At 38.3% G+C, this 9,668-nt stretch overlaps 1 protein-coding gene across 16 annotated transcripts in view; it reads left to right on the top strand.

Annotated features, from left to right (window-relative positions):
* ARID1B (AT-rich interaction domain 1B) overlaps positions 1–9,668 on the top strand; it is a 449,099-nt gene that overhangs the window by 167,345 nt on the left and 272,086 nt on the right. The gene's annotated exons all lie outside the window — the stretch shown is intronic.

Consider the following 9,668-nt stretch of genomic DNA (forward strand, 5'->3'; position numbering starts at 1 on the left):
GTAATGTTTGCTGGATATTTGGAAATTAGCTTGCGGTTTTCGGAAATTTCAGTGGACTCACGGGAAGCAGATGGACAACGAATTCCACTTTTTTCCCTCCCCCAGCTTTTTATTGTTTTTAGAGAAGCCCAGCTTCGTAGGGGTGCCCCTGGCTGGTGATGTGATGTGTGCCGTGCTGCAGGTTGGAAAGGCTGCTATAAATCGATACAGATTTTTTTTACGTAGTTAGAAGAACAGTTGGTGGCGTGCTGCTTTCTTTGTATCCACTGGAACTTCGGAGTCGTTCACTAGGCTCTGCTGCTTTTCATGGCTCTGCACGGAAAGGGGGTGTCGACGCTCAGCTGGCTCTGCAGCACCGTTAGGGAGGGAATGAAATGCGGAAGTCCCAGAAAACCCGATGGAAGAGTCGGGCTCTGGGACGGTGCTTTTTAAGCTGAGTGTTGAAAAGGGGGCTGACAGCATTTCGGGAAGTGAACCGATCTGTTCATCAATAGTTCCAAGTTTTTCTGAATTGTTCTATTTGAATACTTTTAATGACTTGCTTTCTTCCTCCATCTTTTCCGTGTCTAATTTGTAAGAGGATTTACAGTTAGTTGTTTATGACACAAATTTTCTTACGTGCTAACAAAAAAAAAAAAAAAAAGAGAGAGAGAGAGAGAAAGAAATGCCCCGTTTGGTATTAACTTTCAGTTTTTGTAACTAACTCACAGGTAAATAAGATGCTGATTGATGCAATAACATTTCACTAAGCTTTTTTTTAGAGAACAAACTTTCCTGGTTTTGTGGTGAGTATATGGAAGTGTCAGTTACTGAATGAAGGACAAACCATAGATCAGCTGGTGTACCTAGCCACCACCCTCCCGCACCTGCTGCCAACCTGTCAAAACGAAAATTGGCTCTATTTAAATGGATTTTAGCATGCCACTTTTCTTTTAACAGGCGTCGTTTGTGTAGAAAGTTTGCGTACAGGCTTGACTAACGCGTGTTTAGCTATGTTATACACAATTAAGGTCATCACAGTTTGGGGGCAAGATTTGTTGGTATTCTCCATGGCTCTAATATCATGTATTTTTAGTATTACCTCTTTTAAGTAGTTTAGTTCTCCCACTTGGCTAAGTTGATACTGTAGGTACCATGAAACTATATTGTGATTATATCTGAATTTGCTGTTGGGTAATTTGTAGATTTATGCTGCATTTTTGATTCATGTGTCAGTGATACAAATCTTGTCTTTTAAAGGCAACCCATCGTATGTGTAACCTGTAGCTTATAATTTGGAACTAAGTTGTGGGTCTTCCCTTTACATTTTAAAAAATGCGGTATAGGATTCTACCGTATGATTGTTAAGTCTTCGTTTATTATATATGTGACTATTAAGAAGGAACTTCTCCAGTAGTCCTTTCTTAATCTTTCTGATTATATTGGGATAGATTTTGTAATATTTTCTGTACGTGTGATCTTTTCTTTAGCATGTTTGTTACGCAGTTCAGTTTCCATTATGAGAAACCAAGGTATTTCCAGGATCCTTATGCTAGATCTGTAATTTGATATCTCAGTAAGTTGTCCTCCCACCGTTATTTGAACTGGTATCTGTCTGTATTTGCATGTCATTAAATTCTTGGTGATCTTCAGGAGCTAACGCAGTTATGTTTTCCAGCTGACTTAGATCCTGAGATCATCCACAGTAAAGCAAATACCTCATAAATTAATACTTGTCCTCTTGTTGTCTTGGGGCCATGACCAGTGATATTTACTTATCACTTAATTCCCTCAGACCTAAGCTCAGAACAAATCTTTCTTAATAATGTCCACTCACTGCTCTCCCTCTTAATCAACAGCCCTTCCCCATTGAGTTGCATTAGCTTCCATACCTTGATATTACCATTTTAACAGTTCTTAGCATCTAGTAGATATTAAAAGTAGCTTGCAGAACTCTCTCTCCTTGGAATATTATCACTTAAAATTTGAGCACATTGGGTAGTTTTTCCACCTCTAATATTGATGTGAAAGGAAGCCAGCATTTAAGCAGAATACACAGTGGAAGGCCAGAAAAATGCTACAACTTACTAACGCTTTATTTTATAAACATTGAGTAGATCTCAATGTCTATTTTAAGATAACCCCTCCAAATATTATTTAATACACTTTTTTTTGTTGTCTTTTGTTACATTTTCATTGCTTGTGCCATTTACTGTTTATCTTTTTATTACACTTATTTTTATAGCTGTCTTGGCTCCCCTGTTAGAATAGGATCTTTTCAGAGTATTTATGATGTTTATTCAGTAGTATTTTCCTAATAAGATTTTAGGTAAAAACTTCCAGCCACGTCTTCCTCCAGTTTCAGAATTTTGTTTTCATTGCTTAAGGGATTTTTTCCAAGGTATCAAATTGATATCAGTAGAGCCTATGTTCTCTGATGCTCCTGAGACTAAAGGATTATAATGAGGTATCTGTATTAGCAGGGTGGGTTTTTCCTTAAAACTGTTTTATTATAAAATGACATTTGACTTGAACCTGGTAGCCTTAAGCTTCTAGAGAAGAAGTGGGCACTTTTGGATGATTGAGCTAAAAATAGTGTGAAAACATTCTTTTCTTAGTAATACAGGTTTTTTAATTGTAAAAATAAATAAATTGACGGGAACAATAATAATAATTTCAGTAAGTGCGGCACAGATATGTTGTTAATAAAATGTGTATAAACATGGATACAGGGAAGTAAACAAAAGGTTTGATTTTCTCCTTCCAAGTAAGCAGCGTTTTCCCCTCCAGGGATCTGAAGAGCTGTCCTTCTCCTCAGGTTGGCAGTCAGTGATCTGGTTTCTTCTTCGCAGAGGCCTCCCACCAGTTTGTGATTCAGATAGTAGGCCCATTATTCGGTTTGCCTCAGATGCAGAATAAGATCAGCCCCATTCTAACAGACTTTGAGAAGGCCCATCAGGTCATTAAAAATCTCCTTCTGACCCTTTCTTCTTTAAATAGGAAATATCTAAAGAGGTCAACCTAAAAAGGGATTTTTGTATCTTTCACAGTTTAGTAAAAAACCCTAAATGTCGCGTGGAACAGTGCTTATGGCACCTTTGTTGAAGTTTGCAATTAGAAGGGAATATCGAGGTTTAGATAAAACATATGTCTTTTGGCCCTTTGTGAAAGGAAGGAGGTAGTAAATGCCGGTTATTCTTTGAAATAGAGGGTGTTAAACAGGATATTGGAAGCCTGAAAGGGGATGGTTGGAAAACTGTTATTACCAAGAATATTCTTTGGGGGTTAGGTATTAGCAACAGAGCCTACAATGATCTGCCTTCCCTGAAAAAGAATACTCTGTGTGTGTTTGTTTTTTAAATCTTTAATGGCACTTACGTTGGATAGTGGTAAAAGGTCGTGTACTTTGGCAGCATGTATGAATATTGATGATATGTTAATAGGGACATTTTAAATGTTGTAGATTTGATAACACAGTTCCTGTGAACAATCGGAAACTGTTAGAAAATGCTAGGTGAAGCGTTTTTTAACTGGGTTTTGCTTTTCACTAAGTTTTCAACCCAATTGAAAACACAAATTGTTAAAGTGTTCTTAACCTGTTAGGTGGCAGGTTTTTGCAAAAGTTGAAATCTACCAGGTAAGAATTAGATGTTTGGCTGCTGAATGAACTCTTCCCAAACTTTTTTTACTTGTATCTTGAACTCGATTTAAATGGGTTTCAGTAAAAGGTTAAGAGTATAGCTGTCTTCCGTTGATTGATCCTTCTCAAATCATTCTGAACATTTAAAAAATTGTAAGTTGCTGTCACTTTATTTCAGTATTGAAGCGCTGATAATTCCTGTGTGTAGCTGGCGACATCAGCTGTTTGTGAGTGTTTCTAAATGTTAGTAGAGTCCGTGGAGTTGGGGAGTTAGGGAAGAGGTGACAGGTGAGCAATCATGGAAGGGAGCAGGAAGTTCTGTGATGGATGGAGCCTTGTCAGGTAGAGTGTCTGAAGATACCCCTTCATCAGTGGCATAGTTTCCAAACTGAAGGTACAGACACATTTTGATATCTTGGCAAAGTTTTAAGTGGAACACGCAATAGTTGGAATTCTTACGTAGGATTTACCATCTTCTCAAATGTAATTTTAGTAACTGGTCTATTCCATATGGAGACCTCAATTCTTTTTGGATTAAGGTTGAGAGAAACACGTGAAGACCTTACTTGAAAGTTCGAATTTAGGAAAAGTGGTAGTGACTTTGACAAACGTTATTTTCCAACATGGCCCATTTCTTTAAGATGTGATGTTCTATAATTTTATCCCTTAGACTACATTTGTGATATTGGCAGTCATTTTGAAAATAGAGGATAATACTTGAACAAGGCGAGAAGTAGTAGGAAGTGGGAAAGTAGGTTTCTCCTTCTTTCAAAACAATCTTCCACTTAAATGTTTGTTCTGTAAATGAATACCCAATAAAACCTCACCAGTTTGGATTTCTTCCAGGTAAAAGCAGGTTAAATATATGGAAAGTTTGAATAAATTAATATTTAAAAAGAACTAGAGTTTGCTTTTAAATAACTGAAGTGTTTGTGTGCAAAGTGTTTCTAAATTGAGATCTTCAGCCCTGTTGAAATAAGTGGATAATTCTAAATTTATTATAGCTGAGGTATTTGCTTAGTGGCAATATGTTATTTTAAAAGATTCGTTTAATTTTTAAAAACACTGTAAGCATACCCCCTGCAAACTTGTTCACATAACATTCTAAAGGTTTCCATTTAAAGTATGGGGGAAATGAATTTCAACCCATTTTATGGGACTGTCAGTTCTAAAAAAATTAATGAAAGAGTACTATAAAAAATAGACACTGGACAAAATTGGAGATGAAGAGAGACTGAAACATAACTGATTTGCAGGATATTGGTTTTGATAATAGAAAGATAACTATGATCTATAGTTGATAAATGAGGCTCATTAAGTAAGGGATGAAAAATGCAGATGTTCCCGGCTGATAGAAAAGTCAGCATACAGGATTTGCCCTAACAAATTGGCGACGGGAAGGTTTTGAGCCAGCTTGCTGCTCTTCAGATGACCCGGGGGAGGCTGTGGAGCCTTCTCTGTGGCCCCACAGGCTGGGCGCATACAACTCCCAGGTGTGTCCACAAAGAGCCACCGAACCACACCTGGACGCATGAGCCTCTCCGACAGACGAGCTGTCTCTGCGCACAAGGGGGAGAGCAGTCGTGTTTGTCTTCAGTATTAAGCACAGAAAAACGGCGTGTGGGAAATTCTTGCATGGGGGCTTGGGTAGGACAGGTGCTCAAGCCAAGCCGCACAACAACTTCGGGTTTTAATTTTAATTTTTATGCCAGGACTGACGTGCAAAGGTACCTTGTCTCATTCGAGCCTGCCGAAGGCAGGCGTGTTGAACTAGAAAGCCTCCTTCCTCCTTTCTTCAGGGTGCTGGTACCCAGAGGGGTCAGTGGGCTTCCCCCAGTTCTGCAGCCATGGCCAGGGTAAGGGGTTGAATGCGTTTTACTTTGTGCTAGCCAAGTTAGGTGGGAAATAGATTTTAATTTACAAATTTCCTCTTTGTAGGTAACTGAAGGCATACATGTAGCTTATATAATAAGAGCTCTATAACCAGCAGGAGCTCATAGTAGCGTTTGTGGACTGGTTAATTGCTTTTATTTTTCTTTCCGAATGGAAGTAACTATTTTTGATATTAACCATCAGCTTGGGAGAGGAAATAAATACATGTAGAGAGCAAAATTTTTTATTCTTCCCTCACAGTGTAGGGTTTTAGAAGTGTCTCTCTCTTCCTCATCTTTTTCTTTTGCCTTCTTTCTCTAAATCGTTGTAAAATAACTGAATGGTCTTGTTTTCTTTTGTTTGGGTCAAGAAATTTTAGCTGAAAATTGTTACTGTGTGAAAGAAGATTATTGACTCAACAAGCCTTCAATTTTCCGTGAATAACACTCCCACCCCCTAGCTTCAGGAACACGCCGTGCATGCATTCTATTTTAAAATACAGACTGTAATTTAAAACAGGCAGTTTGATGCCCCACTGAACTTTGTTTAAGCCTGGAATAAAAGAGGGGGAAAAAAAGCTTCAAGCTACAAAAAAGTGACTAAGCTTTCTCAACCACTTTTCTTCATAATGCATTCTATTTAAGAAAAAAAAAAAGCTGTCAGGTACTATTGTTGTCTCCTTCTACAGGACCTAAATTTTATCCAATGTTAAATTGTGGTGTGTGTGCCTTTTCACTTTATTTCATTATCAAGCTATCGTTTGAATTTTTTAAGTGTTCAGAGCAGTGGTCCTGTGCAGTGGAATCTGTGTATATACATTTGTGCATTTTGTCCCTGTTCAGTGCATGTGAGAACATTAATTCAAAAATTAAATATATAATTTTTAGCATTCAGTTATTGATAGCTAATTTTCTAGAATTCTCAGATTTATATAGCACCTGATTATTAGACCAGAAAGATAGTAAATAATATTATGGCTAAATATTTAGATCAGATTATTATAAAAATGATTAGCTGGGAGTCGTTTAAATCATTTGCCCCTTTTTTTCCCTCCCAGAAACAAAATGAGCAGCTTATGATGACTCATATGGAAGGAATGATGACTTTATTGTGATAAAGTAATATATTTTGGCCTGGATACCTGTTCTAATGATGATGGTGAATGACAAACGGACTAAATCTTTGTCAGAGTTCTGGCTCACGTATGCCTTTCAGTAATGATGTCTCCAGCAATGGTTTCCCTCCCATTTTTGGGTGCGATTTGCTTTTTTTTTTTTTTTTTAATGTTTATTCATTTTTTGAGAGAGAGAGAGACAGACAGACAGACAGACAGAGCTTGAGTGGGGGAGGGGCAGAGACAGAGAGGGAGGCATAGAATCTGAAGCAGGCTCCAGGCTCTTGAGCTGTCAGCGCAGATCCCAACGTGGGGCTCGAACTCAGGAACCATGAGATCGTGACCCAGCCAAAGCTGGACACTTAACCAACTGAGCCACCCCGGCGCCCTGAGTGCCATTTGCTTTTGAACATACTTAGGGATTTGGAGTTGCCTGATTGAGTCCATAGCTTTATTATGCAGGTTATGGGAGAGCCACAGGTCTTCTTGTGGAGTCTGTCTCTAACTTCTCCGAGATTGCAGAGGGCTCCCTCTCCCTGCTGTGGGATCAGTTTGGTACTTTGACATATTTGAGTGTAGGGAAGTTTTGGGAGAAGGAGAAAGGTTTATCTTGAAAAGTTGAGAAGTACATATACCGGGTATCTTTATGACCACCTGGTATAAAGTGGGAGGTAGGAAAAAGAAACAAAAAGAAAGCCGCAGGACAATGAAATCTTATCTTTGTAATGCAAAGTCTAATGCCTTTCCCCACTGGATCAATGGGAACCCAGTGGAGACCATTGTCTGAACCAACACAATCAGCAGTTGGTTTTAATTTCATGCTGGTGTAAGGACGACCCTGATGGTCTGTATCTGAGGAGTCCAGTCACTTCTGACACTCCAGGTTTACATCTGTGTACTAAAAAGTAACTGAGTAAGCACCCTGTGCTTTTTAAACTGAGATTTATCACTAATGGAAATATTAGCAACCCAGGGACATGAAAACCACCATTTGTTCTTGATGAACCCAAGTCAGTTTAATGAAAAATGTCCCCTGCATTTTGTGCCCCCTCCCCCCTTCCCTCCCTCCTTCCCTCCCTGTCTCCCTCCTTCTCTCTGGAGCTCCCTGGTTTGATCTGGGTAGAGTGGTATGTCGCAAGTCTTCCTTTTACTTGGTATTTTATTACTATCTTTGTCAAAGCAGAGTGGTGTCCCCTGAGACAATGGTACATAAGCTGTGCCTGATCTACAGGTAAATGTCTTCTCTTAAAGTCCAGAATGAGCGAGCACAGCAGTATCCTGCCCCCATCTTAGACTTGTATCCTGATACTGATAATTTGTTTTTCAAAAATTTCTCATGTAAGGTAGGGATCTTTCATCAGTTTTTATTTTCACCATGGGTGTGGGTGGTTGAGAAGTACAGTGATTTGGTTAACACCTTCTAGTGACCCCAAAAGTATGTGCTTGGTCTTTTGTAATTATCTGTATCTGGAGAAAATTTGGCTTCAAAATAATAATAATTATGTATAACAATTTATTGAGCACCATTTTTAAAAGTCTTGGTTTATATAAATAAAACTTTCAGTTAACTAACACTGGAAACTGCTAGTAAAAGAATAGCTATGCCCAGAGTCAGGGGTCTTAGTGAATATTGTAGGCGTGAGTTTCATGTGAGTTACAGGAACTTTAAAGACATGCTCTTCTTGACATCTATTTTGTCTTCTCAAAGCCAGATCCCACCCCATCTTCTATTTTTGAAAGTCTGGTACTTTCAGGTTACCTAGACAAGTGAATTGTTCCCTGCCTTTTATTTATGCAAAGCCTTTATTTTCAAAATGCCTTCATTACCACTGGAGGCAGGGAGATGACTTAAGAGGTTAGTGTATTATCTCGCTAATGAGGTTGAGTCAGATTATTAAAAAGTGATGGCAGTGAGAATGCAGAGGAGAAAATTGTTGAAATAAAGGGAGGGATGAATGATAGATGCTTTTAAGGTTTTTAAGCTGAGTGGCCAGGAGATGACAAACACAGGGGTGATGTGGTGGTGGGAGTTGGTTTAGGGAGAAAAGAATAACCCAGAGATTTTATGAGATTTTATGAATAAATCTGCTGGAATTCTAAAACTCCTAAAAGAAAACATTTCATCTTTGTTACCAAAAACCTTATTTTTTGTATAGTTCTTTTATATAAGAGTTAAAATGTCATAAATAGATACTGATGTTGAAAGAATGGTAATGGTGGCTATAACTGTACATTTCACTAAAATTCTCGGAGATGATTTGAAGAGTATTGGAGCAGAGTTTGTGTAAACAACTCAGCAGATTGTACCAGAGCGTTGCTAGCTCTAACATGGAGTAAGACAGAGTGCCATCTCAAAAATAGATGAAACTATATATAATTCAGTTAGGACTCATGGCTGGTCCCATTGCCTTTGTTTTTAGGAGAATCCAGTAAGTTTATATCCTAATATGCTCCTTGGGTGGGGCCAGGTGACTTTATTTGGCTTTGTTTGGCTTACTTTGGAATGATTTAGACTTTGTTCTGGTTGCATTTCACTCTGGAGGGGGCATCCCTTAGTTTCATGTATCTCGTTATGATTTCTCCTCTTCTGAAACTTATTTTGAGTATGTGCATTTATGAGTCTACTATACAAATTTCACTTTTTTACTTGTTTGTTTGTTTTTCTTTTTTGAGGCTATGCGACTGTGCGAGGGGGCGGGGGAACCTGGTTTTTCACATGCTATTTTTGAAAGCTGTTCTTTTTTATTGTGTAGTAGCGGTTACTCCTTTGAATATCTTGAGTTTCTGTGATACATTTAAATCCCAGCAGAGGAAATAGGGCCTTAGGGAGATTACCATGAACTCTGAGCAGATTTCTCTTGGTGTTTTAAAATTAAACCCCTCCCTCCCTTTTTTTCTCCCAGTGTTTAAAGCACTGTCATTTCACTTCCTGCATAAAGAGCAAAGGTTTAATATTAATAAGTTATTAAAATGTGTGTAGTTTTACGTATTTTGCTTCAGATTTTTTTAAAGCTCTACTTCCCAGATGTGAAAATAAAGACTCCACAATGGCAGGAAACGGGA

This window comes from Panthera onca, chromosome B2 (genome assembly GCF_046562875.1).
Source record: "Panthera onca isolate mPanOnc1 chromosome B2, mPanOnc1 haplotype 2, whole genome shotgun sequence".
Classification (NCBI taxonomy): Eukaryota; Metazoa; Chordata; class Mammalia; order Carnivora; family Felidae; genus Panthera; species Panthera onca.